Source organism: Grammomys surdaster, unplaced genomic scaffold (genome assembly GCF_004785775.1).
Source record: "Grammomys surdaster isolate TR1022 unplaced genomic scaffold, NIH_TR_1.0 843, whole genome shotgun sequence".
NCBI classification, from domain to species: domain Eukaryota; kingdom Metazoa; phylum Chordata; class Mammalia; order Rodentia; family Muridae; genus Grammomys; species Grammomys surdaster.
Genome location: NW_021605262.1, coordinates 1,356,720 through 1,373,685, shown reverse-complemented (window position 1 = coordinate 1,373,685; position 16,966 = coordinate 1,356,720).

Sequence of the window (16,966 nt, the reverse complement as noted above, 5' to 3'; positions counted from 1 at the left end):
TCAGAAATGATTAAGTTTCCCATTTTAATCTTAGTCCTGAGTGTCTTTTAGAGCCCAAGCTTATGTTCAAATTACATCACATGTTGTACTAGATGAATGGAATTTTCCTTTTTAATTACAGATAGAACCCCTAATTTCTGTGATCTCTACTGTAGGTAGATGCTATTTTTATGTTGCTACTGAACTAAATTCCCAAAATGATGCAATTTATTGGAGTATTTTTAGTCAGTATCCTCTGGAAAGCTGGGCGGATGGGGGAAAAATGGGGTTCGGTTTAGCCACCTGACTGGAGTTGGTGGATGGTGTCTGAAGAAGTTGCAGGGCTAATGTAGAGATGCCCTCGGGCTTCATACAGTCCTGAAGAAGCGGCTGATGGGAGTCCCAGCAGGGCCCCGCTGTGCAGCTTGCAGCATGGGGCTGACAGCAGCTAGTTCCTCTTGGGACTGTAGTTAGCTGCTCTGGGAGACAGCAGGGTGAGGCCCTGATCATTCTCGCATGAGCTCTGGTGTTTTTAATCAATGCTAAGATGCTTCCTGGAAACTGGCACTAATTACGCTTCCCTCAGAATAAGGCATTTGGTTTTCTGCAGGCCTGTGTTGCCAAGGCTGTAAACTAGTGCTTCTGCCTTCTGCCGAGCGAGAACACCGTCTGTGTTTACGGTCAGACACATAAAGGGTAAGCATTAAAGGCAGGTGGGAAGATGTACACCAAGGGACGCGGGCTCAGACAGTGTGGAAAAGCCACAAGTCAGTAGCACACTGCAACGCTGCACTGTGGGGGCCTCTCACCCACTTACACCCACTGCCCCTGAGCTGCCAGCCTCCCCCAGGCACCACAGGCAAATCTGCCTCGCTGGCAGGTCTCTCTGAGGGCTCCCTGAGACCTACTTCTTAACCCCCAACCCTCTGCAATGATTTCCGTTTCCTACACTTGAACCTCACCTTCTAGGGACTTAATCCCTGCGTCATGTGTCAGTCGCTACGGACACTTCATGCTTCTCTTCATAAAAGTCCAGCACCGCCCTGTACCATACCCTTCAGAGCACCTGACTGCTCCAGTGTGTCATCTCCCTAACTAGACCCTGCCGTGTGCTATCCCGAGATTCAACACCAGGGGGCGCAAATTAGAAGGCAGGATCTACCCTGGAACCTGAAACCCACTTACTGGATAAGGGCAAAACAGTGAAACCTATATCCCAGTCAGGTAACAAGATGAAGAGCAACTCCATACTACACGTAATATTCTCTAAGTGGGACCCATGATTAATGGCCAGTTATCTCGTAGTGCAGGCTAAATTGTGTCCTAATTTAAGTTCATATTTAAAACCCTGATCCCTGGCGTATCAGAACCTGACCAAATGTGGAAACAGGGCTGCTACAAAGGAAATAAAATTGAAGTGAATCTCTTTAGCTCTTCCATAATGCAACTGGACTTGTCTAAGAAGAAGAGACAGAAGGGAACCAGACAGGAGGATGCAGAGAAAAGACCATGTGGAGAAGCATCAAGAGGGCATCCTGGAAGAATCCAAACCTACCAATAGCTTGGACATAGGAGACCTCTAGCCCCCTAATTAATGAGGTCAATTGCTTAGACTCTAAAGCGGTGGCATTGTATCATGGTTACCATAGCAACACAGTACACATAGTTTCACCTGCAAACTTGTACACCCGAGTGTCTACATACATCACTATATAGCCATATACCTGCAACCAGTGTACCAACAGTCCTGTATGAATGCATACCTGAACACCTGTATGCCTGTGCCTCTTTGCTTACACACCTGTTCACGTGTGTACCCACTCATGTGCTCACCCTTACACACCTGCACAGCTGCCTGTCTGCATGCATGCACATCTGCAAATTTGCATGCCTGGACTCCCATGCATTTTGAATGCCTGCATGATGGCACATCTGTAAAACCATGTACTTGAGCATTTGCACAGCTCCAGGCTGCATATCAGTGTGCCTACACACCTAAATGTTTGCCACTGGGTCTGCTTCTGCCCTCGGGGTATCCAGGCACCACCGGGCACTGAGATGAACTGGAAGGGATGAAGATTAGCTGGATGGGTTGGTTAGCAGGATCTCAGCCAGTGGGAGTGCTGGAGGAATAGCCTTCTCCGGAGACGGTTTTCAGTGAGACACCTTACTTTATTGGGGGTATCCAAGGCCTATATGAACCTTGGGGAGTGGGTATGGGTTTGGGGAGTGAGTGTACATCATTTTCTGGCTGAGGCGCTAGGGATGCCTCATTTGCATGAAGAGAAAGTCCACGTGCTTGCTGAACATGTCCTTATAGGGAGAGAGGAAATTTAACTTGTGATTTGACCACCATGCTACGCGATTACCCAAGGGTGGCAGAGTTGGGGGTCACAAGGCTTATGTGTGCTGGGTCATGCAGGAACCAGGAGTCCTACTCCTGTCCATCTCAGGATGCGATTATTGGTGTTGGACATATCTTGACCTCACTCTTGCTCTGGACTTCCCCCTCACCTCCCCCAGTGGCACAGCTTGCCAGTTCCACAGCTGGCTACATACCTGCATATCTGAGTGTAGCTGCTCTTGAATTCCCAAACACTTACATCCCTTCCGGTCTGCACACGGGTGTGTCTTCTGTATCTCCACCTACGAATCTACGTGCCGGAGTACCCTTATATCTGCATCTCTGCATATCTTCACATTTGTACGCTTGAGCACCTGCATACCAGAGCACCCGAAGGCCTATAAGATTACACACCTGCATGCTTGTTGCACGCTTATACCTCTGTATGCCTGCACTTCTGCACTCTTGCACATCACTGCACCCAAACACCTGAACACCCACATACCTGTGCACCCGGGCACCAGCAACCATGAGCTTGGCATTGTCAAGCAACTCTTGGCCTTCTTTGTTTATTATTCTTTCTTAGGTCACTTTATCCTGATGAGCTTTTTCTTCTCCACGATCCATAGAACGCACGGCTCCTCACGTTCCCATTAGTTTCTGTGCTCCGTGATCCAAAGCAATGGGATGCGTATTGATTACCTGTAAGGCTCTCAGTCTAGCACTCCCTGAAGCAACTGCACCCCGCCCACCGTTTTTGCCATAATTCCTCACAGAGCCTGTGGCTCAGGCTCTACTTGGCATCTGTAATGAAACTCCATCTCTCTGCAGAGACCCTGCACCTCACACTGCTCTATAGAACGCTACCACGAACACTAAGCTCGGTCCCTCAGGAGCATACATGTAAGGGGCATCTACCTCGGGTCCTGATGATTCAGGCCTCCTTCCTGAGAACAGAACCCAACCTCTATGATCTTCTCCACCCACAGAGGCATTTACAGTAAGGGCCTGTGTCCCTACCAGCACCAGGAAGTCTCCACTGTAGGCTTCCTGACTCAGGACCAATGGTTGCATGAGATTAGCTGACTTTGGCTAAAATAGTAGACTCCTGTCTTAGTTAGGGTTTTACTGCTGTGAACAGACACCATGACCAAGACAAGTCTTCTAAGGACACCATTTAATTGGGGCTGGCTTACAGGTTCAGAGATTCAGTCCATTATCATCAAGGCAGGATCATGGCAGCATCCAGGCAGGCATGGTGCAGGAGGAGCTGAGAGTTCTACATCCTCATCTGAAGGCCGCTAGCAGAATACTGACTTCCAGAAAGCTATGATGAGGTCTTAAAGCCCACACCCACAGTGACATACCTCCTCCAATAGGGTCACATCTTCTAATAATGCCACTCCCTGGGCAGAGCATATACAAACCATCACAGTTCCTGAGATATCTAAGACTATCTTCCTTGTATTATGAGTTAGGTGAGTTAGGTTGACTATTCTTTTTTTTTTCTTTCTTGTTTTGTTTTTGTTTGTTTGTTTTTGCAGCAGGCCCTGGCTTTCCTGAGACTCAGGCTGGCCTCAAACTCAGAGGTTTGCATATGCCACCAGTGCCCAGCAGGCTTACAGGTTTACTCTCCTTAATTATTTATTTTCCAATTTTAATGCTCTTAATATATTACCAATACGATTTAGTTATAGTTGTTTTGAAAGAAGTGCAGCTGTTTTTTTCACAGCGATGAGGTACATTTGTGCAACTTACATACAGACATTTGCATGCATGTGCACACCCACACATTTACATATTGCTAATAACAAAAACTCCTGCAAAGAAGCTCTTCTTGGGTGGTATCCTATAAGTAGTGATCCCAAATGGTTTGGAAATCCAAGAATCAACTTTCCAAAGCCAAGAATCAAATTTCTGTAAGGGTTGGGGGGGGGCGCCCTTCATTTTGCACCATCTAGATTGCTATGGTTTCGGCAGGTTTGGAGGGATCCCCAATCTTGGGGAAGGGGAAGCATTCACAAGAGTGTCCCTCCTCTTCTCCAGTCTCCTGATCAGACACTCTGAAGACATCCTCCATCCTAGCAGCCAGCAGCATCACAAGGAATGAACAAGATCAATGAGTTCACATCGAAAAAATGTTTCCAAGCCCCATGATGAAGCATGGTGAATAAACAGACTTTGTCCTGCACACTGTGGATTGTTAGCAGAAGGATGGATGAAAGGACCAAGCTGTGCTCCCTTCTCTGGGATGTGGAGAGGCTTAGTGACAGCCACTCCCATGTGGGGTGGATAGGAGGGGAGGGGGCAATTCTTCCTAAAGCCTGCAAGCTGGAGCTACCACTGCAGCCGCCTTGCTTCTGGCCGGATGCCAGTCCATTAAGAGCGCAGACTGGAGATTTATTCCTATGCTAGCATTATATCCACACATAAAATCTGGCCCTGAAACTGCAGACCAGTGCCAAAATCTGTTTGTTCCTTTAAGTTTTTGTATTTATTTTAATTAAGCGCTAGCAGAATGCCATTTACAGTGGCATATTGAATACCTTTGTTAATTAACAATACCGAGCCAGGGAGACAGGCTTCCCCCACATTCTTTTAATTAACTGAAATATGAAATAGTTCAAGGACGAGTAAGCGATGGTTTCTTTATAGATAGGAAAGGTGGGGGGTAGAGACTACGTCCTTCGCCAGCAATTAAGCACAGGTTTGATAATTCATGGGTCTAGCTGGATGTATCTGTTGTATAGCCATTATCAGAAGTAAGAAAGATTAGCAGATGTAACACATTAAATATTTGGATTAAAAGAAGTCTTCGTTCAATATGAAATACAGTAAAAAGCTTTAAGCAGCTTGAGTGGGGTTTAGTGTTGCTAATGATTCAGCCTCTTACGAATTAGAGAATTAGAGAATCCAGACAGATAGCTGACATCTGAAGTCTGGTCCCAGTGCCTCACAGAGGTAGAATTCCTTTCTCTGGGCTGCCATGGTTTTATGTTTCTCTATTGCCTCTGCAACCTCCCCAGCGTGTGCCACTTTGTAAAGGAAGTACATAACCCGTCCTCTGGAGCTGTTGAGACAGATTAATTCCCCTGTGTATGTGGGATGCCATTTCCCCCGAGCCCAAAGCAAGCATAAACTCATGTGGGTGCTGAAATGTTCCACTCCTGGAGACATTAAGCCTGTCTTCAGCACCACAGTAAGCCTAGAGTACAATGAGTTTGCACTGGCCAAAGAGCAGCAAGAATCAGAGACACTCTGCCTTCCCCTCAGGAGAAAGGTCAGACCCAAGCACTACTGGCTCACCATTTACTTCTTAAAACCCTTGGTCACAGACCCGTTGAAGGTGGTCAGCTGCCACAACACAAAGAAGTCAAACCATTCACTTGCCAAATACACACACCCTGCAGAGACTCCAAGGAGCACTCGTGCTCCCAGCAGAGGAAGGCTTGCTCAGGGGGCGGGGCTGGAAGGCTTGCTCAGGGGGCGGGGAATCTTAACTCCTGTTCTCTGTGCTGCAGATAAACTCCTCCTCCTTCACACGCTCTGCAGCTCTGAACGGTTTTCCAGACACGAGCTGCCAAGTGAAATCCCTTCTATATTAAATTTTGCAGCCGTCCTAAGAAAGGGAGAATTATTTGCTGTGCTAAGGAAATGAAATATATTTTAAATTGAATAGCCTCATGAATATGTTAATATAGACCCAAACAATTTAATAAAGATAACAGACCTTGTCTTCATGTGGCCTCTTTTCTTCCAGTAAAGTCTGACAGCACTTACTAGGGGGTGGAGAACATAAGGGCCCTGACGCACAGACGAGTGAAGCACAGCTTTCTCTCTGTGTGTGAAATAGGCAGTGGGCACCATCTTGTCCACCTCCTCTCTCCACAGGATGAGGGCTGAGCTCCTAGAAACTGTCTGGAGGCTCCAGAACTCCTCCATGGGGCTCTCCCTGCTTCCTATCTCAGCCATGAGAGGGACTCAAGTGTCTGCAGCACCCACCCCATGGAAAAGATGGTGGACATGAAGTCTTTACCCACTCCCCTTGCCCTGGATACAATTCTGCCTCCCTCAGCTCAGGTACCAACACAGACCCTTTGGGCTAGTCTAATACCTCCTGACTTTCTGGCATTACCTCCCTTTGTTCACGGCCACTTGAGGAAGAGGCAGGTGAACAGTGAAAACTAATATAGGCAGAAGCTTCTAAGGGGAAGATTTATAGGCAAAAGGGTAAGATGGAGGAGGAGGATCAGGCAAGGACATGAGGTAATGGACACTCAACTTCAAGTTTATTGTGGGCTTGCCCTGAGCAGGACAAGGTGACATTGAGGACAGAAGGGCAGAGCATCCATGAGCACCACAGACCTCATGGTTCATAGAAACCATGAGTGACAGAAAGGCAGCAGGGATGGATGAACAAGTGAATAAAATCAGCACCATGCTGTGGTGACTTCTTCATAGCTGGTGTTCATGCAAGTCCCCAGCCCTGGTTGTGTCCCATGGGAGCTGCTGACCTCCCGTGGGAAATCTCGCTTCTCAAGGTTGTTCTGAACTATGTTTTCAGTTGCACTTCCAAGGGACTGAGCACACACAGTTACCCAAAGGAGAGCTGCTTCTCTTTGCCTCACCTGAGCATGTCCTCAGGCATCACTGACCAAGCAGAGACCCTCCAACAACTTAGAATAGGCCCAACTCCAAGAAAAAAAGCAGCCTTCACTATCAAGCCACCTCCTGAGTATGGAGGTGTTGACTTGACGGACAGGAATGAATGAAGAGCTGACAGAAGAAAGCCTTCATCGTTAGAGAAAGCATTCGAGATTTGTGAGGTTGCTGCCAGGTCCCACATTCCAGTCTACAAACTATTGCCAGGAAGTATATATCATGGGAGGAGGGGGAGGGAGGGAGAAAAAGGGCAAGTGCTTGTAATTTCAGAGTTTCTACTGAAGAAATGGTGTTACAGTCAAGATCTGAAATATTCTTCAGATTCACCTGATTGAGCTGTTTGGAGACGGTACATTGTGTGACTATTATATTGGTTCACTGTCATCCTTGCTAGAGTTCATTGAGAATATGGTCCTGCAAACAAGATCACTCACCCCTGGCTTCAGACCCAATCCTTTTGTCTCAGAGTGTCCCCTAAAGCCCTTTGTGAGGGTGGTCTTCCCCAACACCCCCAACTCCGTGACAGGGGAAAGGCAAAACAACCCAAGCATAAAAACATGAGGTCCAAGTATACAGCTAGGAGTGGAACCATTCCAACGGGATGCTGTTGTTTAGCTCATGATATGAAAATGTCTGCTGTGTGAACTCAAAGTCTGAAGAATACCCATGGGAATGCACACAAGGGGAGAAAGCCCAGTGGGAAACTCCAGCTGACCACCTCAGTTTCCCCAAGTCTTTCTACAGGGTACTATCATCATCTCTAACTGCTGTTTGTTCTTTTGCTTAAAAACCTCTCCAGAGGGGACGTTGTGCTCTGCCCAGGACTCTCAGCTGAGAGCTTATGCTGCCTGACTCAACAGGGTTTGCCCAGTCAGTTTCTGCTCGATCCTCAGTGATGTTCTGCTACTTGTCCATCTGTTTCTTGTTGTTATTATTTGTACTTTGATTTGTTATACACTTAACAACCAACTCACTCAAAACTGAAGGTCTAGGGCTTGGCTCATCCTCTGGACCATGCAAAGTAAGTGAGTCCCAAGAGTGGGATGCCCTGTCATTGGGATGTCTATTAAAAGGGAGATTGAAACCACAAGACCTTTCTCATTGTCACTTTGCTTGGTCACACAACACCCTGAAGTGATGCCCCACCCTGACAAAAAGCATCGAAGCTGAACACTCATCTAAAACCATGAGCCAAAATGAAACTAAGCTCCTTTGTCACAATGACACAAAGCAAACACACACAGCTGGCGTACAGTGTAACACTGATGCATGATGGTAGAAAGACAGACAGCTCAAAACTAAACGCCCATCACCTACAAGAGCAGATATTCACAGGGCATGAGTTCAATGCCCTATTCAGAGATGGAGGAATACCTCTGTCTTCATGGTGGGAACCCTCCTCCATTCAGCTGATTTGCTTCCAGAGACAGCCCAGTCTTACCCTGTCTCAGACATGAGCAATCAATGAGGAAAAACAACAAGATATGCAGAGCCTGGTTCCCTGCAGGCCCATCTGTCTGCTGCTCCATCCATACTCATCCCTGGAGGTCACAGGGATGCCAAGCCTTTGTAGGCAACAGGATATTGCTTGGGAGTCCTTTCTTCCCACTGGACTTCTGCTGGGTGCTTAATTAGGGGCCAGGCCCACTGTGTTATATAATGGACATCAATGGGTGGCTGTCCCTGAGCCACCAGGGTGTGCCAGGCATCTGGTGGGCCTGACAAATGCAGAAGCCTTCACAATGCCCCTCATCAAGCCATTCAGGTCCCAGAAGGCGGGCTGCATGAATAATGAGGCACTAGCTTCCCCTGTGCATATGATGCAATGCCATTTGGTAACCTCATTAGGTTTGCTTCAGGCTCACCATTAGCACACTTGCATGGACATGCTGGGGCCGTTGGGACAAGGAACAGAAAACCAAGAAAACCCACAGCCCAGGTGTGCGGAGGAGGAATGACTGTGAGGGTGGTGTCAATCTCTCATGTCTGTCTGATGTTGAATGTAAATGTCATGGTTGGAACCACAGGACAGGCACCTTCTTTTTATTTCAGCAGTGAAACATTCTACACTTCGACTTTTGAGTCTTTTGAATATGAAATTTAAGAGGAGGAGGTGCATATGTTTAAGAACACAGCTTCTACTGTGATCTACTTGGAGCAACCCTGGGTTCCTAAAAAAAAAAAAAAAAAAAAAAAAAACAGCTCCCAGGGACCCTGCCAGTCTATCATCAGTGGGCTTTTATGTAGTTGTCCTTTGGCCTCACACCTATTAAGGCCATGCTAAGCCTTTGACTCCACGTAAGAAGAAAACAGCATCCTGACCTTGAACATCAGAACAGCAGGAGCACGGTGTGATGTTTCTGGAATCTGCCTTGTGCATCTGTGAAAAGCGGATGAGGAGGCCTCCTACCCACTCACTCATGGGTGTAGCGTGAAGGCTAATAATCTACTTGTTCAGCTCAGAGCAGTGCCCATCTAACCCACTGCTCCTGGAGCCGGAGTGGAGCTGTCTTGCTTTATTAGAAGGAGCTGCTGAGATCTCCACGGGTGGAGGTATTGCTGTCCTGACTCATGTTTTCTAGCCTTGAAAAAAAAGAGAGAGAGAGAGAGAGAAAACAGATTTACGGAAATGTCTCTTGGTATTGCAGGTTTTTTATTTCTTTCCTTCTACCACTATGATCTGTAATAAATATTTTAAGAACAATTCCTATTAATTCTATTTTTTATACAAACAAGTCTCTCTGATTTTACTGAGTCGTCACCAGCCAAGTGTACATTTTCATCTGTTGCTGTCGATGGTCATTCACCCTGTTAGCTTCAGTAGCAATATGGACAAAAGGTTGCTTCTTTATCTCCTTTTCATCAAAACATTTTATGCCAATTTACAGCTCATCTGGAAGTAAGTTGGAGACTCTATTTTGAGTTCTCCACTGCAGATCTCAGCTTCCTAAACCATGGGGTGCTGTTGGAGCTCATTGATGCTTTTGCATAACCAGAATCCCAGTCAGTACAAGGACTGCAGTCTTAGCCAGGGTTTGTATTCCTGCACAAAATACCATGACCAAGGAGCAAGGAAAGGGTTTATTCAGGTTACACTTCCACATTGCTGTTCATCATCAAAGGAAGTCAGGACTGGAACTCAAGCAGGTCAAGAAGCAGGTGCTGATGCAGAGGTCATAGAGGGATGATGTTACTTACTAGCTTGCTTCCCCTGGCTTGCTCAGCTTGCTTTCTTATAGAACCCAAGGCTACCAGCCCAGGGAATGGCACCCACAGTGGACTCTCCCCCATTGATCACTAATTGAGAAAACGCCTTACAGCTGGATCTCATGGAGGCATTTCCTCAAGGGAGGCTTTCTCTGTGATCACTCCAGCTTGTGACAAGTCGACACATGAATCCACAGCTGCCCATGTGGTCTGCTCACCCTGGAGCTGAGAATCCTGCAACCACAGGATCTCTTCTGTTGAGATGTTCACTCTACAGGTGGTATGTCATCCAAGATTCTGCTAGCTTCAAGGCTTGCTCCCAATCAACACATATCTATGGGACCCTGAAGATCCATGGTTTGTCCATATCCTGCTCCCAGGGAATGTGTGGCAGTGGGTGCTAGAATGACAGATTCCTGGGAGACTCCTGAGTCCTCATGAGTTCTAGGGAAAGCTGAGGCTGTTGGTGGATTTTGTTAGAATCAACCTGGCTCTGGGGCTGAAGTTTTGGCTATATGATACTCCAAGCTATGAAGAGTAGGAATAGGGTACAGGTTGGCATGCAGTGATTGCAAATTAGACACCAGAAGAAAAAATTACTACAGGGAAAACGTGAGCCTCATTTTCCTTTCAGGAAATGCCCACAAAGGCCCTCACTCCAGTCATCTGTGTTAGGAGATGAAAAAAACATCCCAGCCCACAAACCAGGATAGAACCTTCTACCAAGGGTGCTCTCCTGGCCTGGAGAGATGGCTCAAGTTGTGAAGAGCACTGACTGCTCTTTCAGAGGTCTTGAGTTCAATTCCCAGAAAATACATGGTGGCTCACAATCATCTGCAATGGGATCTGATGCCCTCTTCTGGTGTGTCTGGAGACAGCTACAGTGAGCTCATATATATAAAATAAATAATTCATTTAAAAATTGGTGCTCACCTGGAAAAACATATAAGGTCAATCTGGACAGAAGGTCTAGAAGACAAAATTGTGAAGAGCCACCAGCTGATGAAGCTTGTTCAGGATGTTGTCCCTCCAAAGGCTCAATAATCACCTAAGTTTTTATTTGGGTCTAACATTTTATTGTTCAAAAACAATTATTCTAAGTAGCTCCTTTCAGACGCTGGAGTTATTAATTTGCATTGATTCCCCCTTGGCAGCTGATTATTTGATTTTCATCCAGAAGGTTTTATAACTTATTTCTGGATTCTTTTAGTCTGAACTGTCCTTGTGACCTGCATAGGCCAGTAGTGATGTGTTTATAAAAAGATAAAGAGAGGGGGGATATGTTTTATGGATGTGTAGTGAGGTGTGGGGGAAGGGAATGTCCATTAGGCCCATGCCCAGGCATCCCTTCCCCCTGAGGGACCAGCCACAGGATAGTATATTTAGGATATGGGGAGGGGAGTTAAGAGGATAGTAGAGGCAGATAAAGGAAGAGAGAGAGAGAGACAGAGACAGAGACGCAGAGACAGACAGAGACAGAGAGAGACGGGAAGAGAAGAGAAGAGAAGAGAAGAGAAGAGAAGAGAAGAGAAGAGAAGAGAAGAGAAGTAGAGGAGTAGAGGTCAATCATGAGCACGTGGAGAGGGTGGAAGGGACCAGAGGACAGAGCAAGAGAAAAGCAAGAGAGAGAGGGCAAGCAGTACCTTCTATAGTGAGTCAGGCATACCTGGCTGTTGCCAGGTAACTGTGGTGTGGAGCTTACACAGAATGCTAACAAGTGATGCTAACATGGCTCAGGGGATGATATGCCCAGCCAACTGGATCCCCCTTTCTTCAAGTCCCTGCCCCAGGCATATGCAAACAGATGCTTGTGAGGGAGAAAGTCTATATGAAGGAGGGCTCGGACAGCCTCGGCTGACAATCTTCTACACTGGCCAAGTCCCAGGAGAGGCAAAAGCTCAGCTCAGCCATGGCACCCTCGCTCAGGAAAGCAGCTCACACGAGGAAGAAATCAGATTAAGACTCCTGAGGAGCTTCTGTCAATCCTGACCAATTCCCATCAAAGGAATGATCTTAGTTACGTGGAAACTAGGCAGCTTCTGGTGGGAAAAGTAGACAGGAACCCAGGCTGTACAGACAATATAACAACCTACTTATTTTTTTGTATGTCAAATACTTTTTTTATAACTTTCTGAGTGTTATTAAATGTTTCATATTCCCCTGTAGAGAGCTCATAGAATTGTTTATTTATCTGATGTAATGAATCATATTACATAAATGTTAAGTCTCCTCTTGCTTTACTGAGTGAACATTACTTTATGGTGTATATTTTCTTTTTACATACCGTAAGATCCCTTTACTATTTTATTTTTTATTTATTACTATTTTTTTTTTTACTTATTCAGTTTACACCCCACTCACTGCCCACCTCCTGATCACCTTTTTCTAAGGAGACAAAAGTAAAGAGTCTCGCTTAAGACAATATTAAAGCCTGGAAGACATGCACTTCTTGGTGAAGGATGAGGACTTCTTAGTGAAATAGATTCCATTGAGAAACTCCAAATTGAACCTAAAAGATTGTTCCAAGAGCACATGTGCATACCCGTGATGCGCAGAGATGCAGGTTCTGATGTACTCTCATTGAGGGTTCACTGTTCTCCTAGTAAACTCAGGATCTCCAGATCAGGACATCCTACCTGTTGCTAGGATATCCTTTGATGAATGTGACTGGCACTTCTGAGCTGGAACTGTCTCTGTGGCCTGAAGCATACATTGTAAAGGAGATGCTTGTGACTTTGAAAGGAGACCAGAGAATCAGCAAGAGACACTGTAAACGTGAGACTACCAGAGGGTAATCTGCAATTGACTGGGGCAGCACAATCAGACCAAAGCCTTAAACACAACAAAAAGCTGCTCTCTTTGTACTGATGACAACCCTAAATTTAAGTGTGCTTATGATAAGCCATAGTTTCAACATGGATTAGCCTGTGTTCATCACTCTAAAGGAATCCTGAATACTTTGTAAAGTTAGTACTACCCAGAAAGGAAAATATAGTCATAGAATAATAAGGAATGACCAATTTTTCACTTTCATAAATTGACTTTATAATGGTTCAAAGGGATTTTTTATGGATTCACTATTATATGGGGATGACAATTGCAAGCTGGAGAACACAGCAGTCATTCCCTGTGATGGCTAGCATTCCTTTCTCTGAATGTCCCCCACTGTCATGATGTCCTTTGTACCACTACTCAAAGAAGATTCCAACTACACTGCCATCAAAGGTATCTTCTTGGAATTTTTACCTCCTGGTATCTACCATCTTCAGGAACTGGTTCCTGAGAGTCAACTTTTCCAATAAACATGACCAAAAAGGGTCCTCTTTGTACCTTTCTGGACCTCACACAGGATTTCGAACTTGTCCTTTGCGAGGAAAACGGACTGTTTCATTAATTACTGTGTTACTTAGCACAACTCTTCTACTCTTGGATTCTGGAAGCCAAGGGAAGGTTTCTGTGATCACCTATATTATATTCATTTAAGCATGTCTAACATGTCTTCCCTCTAAACACAAACAGAAGCCTTCATTCCCAGCTGTCTTGAGCATGTCTATGTATCAATGTACTATAACCTCGGGCTGTCCTGGAAGGTGCCCCTTGCAAATGGTCCACTGTGCTGAGATTTCTACAACCTGCCCAAGTGGAATCAAGCTTCACTGTCATGGCCAAAGCTCCTCTCCATTCTGTTCCATCTTTTACTCCCGTTCCTTTCCTTTTGCCTCAGCTTTATAGGACATACTTTTGTCACAGGGGACTAATGGTCAGCTTTGAGAATTGAAGTGCTCAACATCCCTGGGTAGAACAATGCAGGAACCACACTCCCATAACTCTAAAGAGACAGAAGGACTCACACCACTGTGCCCAGCCATTCTCTGTGACTGAAACTCTACAATACTCTACACGTATCCTCGGTCACTTCCCTTCCCTAGCTCAGAAGAGCTTTTCTGAATTCTTTCCAAACCAAGAAGTCCTTCACAGACATTCCTTGGCAGTCCTGAGACTCCAAGGACATCTATGTGAACCACTAGGAACAAGGAGGATGGTACAGGCAGCAACACTGTGCAGTGAACAAGCTTCTTTTCCGCTGACAGGCATCATGGCCAGGGCTCTAGGAGAGGTAGAAGGCTACATAGTGTCACAATGAGGGACGCTCTTGACCAAGGCTAAGCAAATAAAAATCCTCTCACCATGTGACATTTTAGAGCACAGACTCTGTAGGTATTGGATAGTTGCTGAGGCTCAGACATCTCTAACATCATCCAGGCAGACAGAAAATAAGTACTAGCCTTGGTAGCAAAGACAACTAAAGCTTAGAGATGGAAAACTTCAACAATAGTCAAATATATTCCTAATTTTTCTTGATCTTTGACTATAAACCGAAAGCTGTGCTTTTCCAATTCAGTAAGTTGAAATTCAGTCTCCAGTGTGTTGGTATTTGAGATAAGCCTGTTATCTCTGAGATGGCTTAGTCTTTAGGGTTGATGTAACAAAGCACCATCAGCTGAGACTTTGAAAAAAACAGCAAATTTATTTCTCAGGAAAAAATATATATACATATACATCATATACATATATATCATATACATCATATACATCATATACACAGACACATACATATACACATATACATATATATATACCAGCACTTCTGGTTACTGATGAAGGCTGAGGGCTGCTTCCTGCCTCATAGGTGATACCTTCTCCCAGCACGAAGGAGAGTTCCCTAGAGTCCATTTTGTAGTGGTAACCCTTCATAACCTAATTATCTCCACAAAGCTGTACTCCTAATATCACCATGCTGGAAGGTAGCAACTCAACACAATACTCAAACCTAACAGGAGATATTGAAGAGGAAGAAAAGAGGAGGCCATAATCAAAGCCTCAGTCTTCTCAAAATATGACTAAGTGGCTTTAAACAAAATGCTGGAAGGAAAGTGGCTAGAAAGTCATTGCAGTGGGGACCCGAGGGCCATGACCTTGGAAAAGAGGGAAGGCATCTTTGTAAGAGGTGAGGAGTGTGGTGGGGTTTTGTCAGTGTTCTGGGGCTTTGTAAAAGGTAGAACTGAATGTTTCACTGAGGCTATTGCTAAGCAGAATATTAACAATTATGTCTAAATTTTGATTATCATGAACTGTAAGAAAATAGATATGACTCAGAGAGAAGTGTTGATCAAGGAATAAGCAGAACTTAGATATGTAGGGAAAAAAAAGATCTAGAAACTTCTCAAGCTACTTACATCAGAAAGACTGGGGAAGCCAGCCTAGGAGAAAACCGACACTGAGGAATGCCTGCAGGTGGCCAAGGAATCAGCCAGAATTCTCCAAGCCAAAAGGAGAACTGCCCTGAAAGCAATCCTTAGGCTTAGGCCATCCACGGGCAATAGGGGCAGATCAGGGCTTAGTGAACATCTCTAGAGCAGTTTCAGACTCTTGTACCCTAGGACAAGGAGTAAGACAGAGACGCATGGAGTGTAGTAAGCAAAGCACAGGAGTTTGGTGAGAAAGAATTCACTTCTGAGGGAGGAAGTATGTTAAATCATAGAAAAACTCGCATACTTAAAGGCAATGTCAAAGCTCACTAGGGTCCTTTGGGTCATGTTCTGTGGGGTCTGGAGCCTGTGGCATAGCATGGACTTCCTGGGGTCTGAGGCCAGTGGCACAGCGTGGGCTGCCTGGCTTATTCACATAGTGTGGGCTTCCTCTGGATTCCTTTATTATTTGTGTGTTATAGGCAACTCAGTGTGTCCGCTGTCTCATTAGCACTGCGAGCCTCCCAGGTATATATGTGGGTCACTGGTCACCCTCACCTGCACCGGTGACTCCACACAGTTCTGGTTGGTCTTGGTCTGGAGACTTTTGCATTGTAGTTTTGGACAACAGGTTGTCCTCATTTGATGAATCGCATGAAGAACTCCAGGCCTTACATCTACTTTTGCCTCAGCAAAATTGCCTCTCCATCCCAGCCCCGGAGTATAAATGAGTATACAGTGAAATGTAAGGGTTTATTAGTTGCTTCTGGATTGCTCTGAACAAAATTCTTAAGAAAAATGTTAAAGGAGTAAATTATTTATTTTGAGTCATGCTTGAAGAGGTGTCATACTGTAGAGGCCAGGGAAAGATAGAGCCACCTCCAGGGTGCTTGCTCCAACTAGCCCTCTCTTACCTTCAGTACCTCCCAATCAAGGGATTTATCTGTTAATCAAGTCAGATTTGTCTGCTTTGTTATGTTATTATCTGATCCTCTCCAAAGATGCCCTTATAAACACTCGAAGGTGGTCTAGGGGCAACTCCTAGCCCAACAGGGTTTATAGTCAAGATTAAACATCACATGTGGCTTCAAAGGAGGGACCGTGGCCTCTGCAGGACCTTAGAGCTCTCTCACAGTCTTGTACAACATGGGCATTGGGATCGACTTTTCTAGCAAGTATAGAAAGCAAAATTGCATGGTGTCTACATGATCCCATCTCTATTGCTTTGCAAAGCATAAGTGTCCAGAGGACATGGTGCACCCAACTTGGCTTCAAAAGGTTGATCAAAGCTAATCTTTCCTGTACCCTAGACATTTGTCCTCTTGAGAGTTCATACAGCCCCAACACGCTAGGTGCCTCTTTGGCTTCAGGCGCCATAATAAACTGGGGCTCTGACTTTGGTTGTATTACCATCCATCACGGCTATCCAGCTCAGATGAGATCATAGGTAAATCACGCTTTGGTGACAATGCAGAACTGAGATATGATTTTATTACCGAAACCAGATGATTCCTTGACCTACACT